Here is a 1,240-nt window from a genome sequence, read left to right on the forward strand (position 1 = left end):
ATCTGCAGGAAACAGAATCCTTAGGGGACATTAATCTATCTGTGATAACTAGTGAGCAGAACTTATTAGGATTTAGGATTTTTGTACTTAATAGAAAGCATTTCAGACATCATTCTGGCATTTGTCCAAATGGATAAGGGAAACTACAGGGTGTCAGTTGTTTTAAATTAATTAATTCTTTTTCTGGACTCCTATATGACTCTGGAGATAATATTAAGCTAGAGATTCATATTAAAAAATCCATAACCTCACTATGTCTGGGTTGCTAAAAACCCTTGTCTGAGTATCTGAACATTAGTAAATCTCTTAGAATGAGCTGGTGTGGTCTAGTCACAAATAATAAGTAAAGAATTTCAAAAAAGTTATTAATTTCAAATTATCTTGTAAAGTTTAAGATTATCTGAGTAGAAAGATTGAAAATGGGACTCTGTTAACAAAATAAAAAGCAACAGGGACTACCTTTGAAATTTCACTAGTGCTCACTTTGGCAGCACATATACTAAAATTTGGAATGATACAGAGAAGATTAGCATGGCCCATGCACAAGGAAATTTCACTAAAAATAGTATATTGTTTTCAGAGGAAAAGATAATGTGTAAACATAATATTCTATCCCTTATGGTCAAAAGAAATACTCTATAAGTAATTCTAAGGCACCAGACACACTAAAATGAGTAACACTTTTTTTTGTTATATCTACTTTTGTCAGTCATATTTTTATGAACAAAAATAAGAAGGGAACAGGACATAGTTTACCCAATAAACCACATGCCTTACCATTAAGTGGGAACCTAGGTTGAAACTCCTGACAAGCTCAGGACACTATCACAAAAAGAGAAGCTTCATGAGCTGTGAAAGAGTGCTATGTCTTCTATTAAAAGGATTCAGGTGGTTGCTCATTTACTAGAGTGCACATATAACCATGTTCAAAGGGACTAGGATGGCACCAGGGAAAGCTCTGGTGCTATGGCATTTCTCCTTCTTCTACTTCTCTGCCTCTCTATCTGAATGAAAAAGTAGACCAAGATAATACATATGCTAAACCCTGGATGTTAAAAGATAGATAATAAATGACATAGATGGTAAATGATATATAGATAGATGGTAGATAGTAAATGAATGATAAAGATAAACAAGTTAAAGGTTGATTTGTGTTCATAAATACCTAGCTATGAAAAGAGATTCAAATAAACATATTGTATAGTGACACAATTTTAAGTTCTAGTAATTTAATTTCTGT

At 32.7% G+C, this 1,240-nt stretch overlaps 1 non-coding gene across 1 annotated transcript; it reads left to right on the forward strand.

Moving 5' to 3' along the window:
• The first annotated feature begins 475 nt into the window (after window positions 1-475).
• On the forward strand, window positions 476-577 carry LOC132540035 (U6 spliceosomal RNA). Its single transcript, XR_009551315.1, has one exon. It is a non-coding gene; the product is annotated as a U6 spliceosomal RNA (small nuclear RNA).
• Window positions 578-1,240: the final 663 nt, after the last annotated feature.

This window comes from Erinaceus europaeus, chromosome 8 (assembly GCF_950295315.1).
Source record: "Erinaceus europaeus chromosome 8, mEriEur2.1, whole genome shotgun sequence".
NCBI classification, from domain to species: domain Eukaryota; kingdom Metazoa; phylum Chordata; class Mammalia; order Eulipotyphla; family Erinaceidae; genus Erinaceus; species Erinaceus europaeus.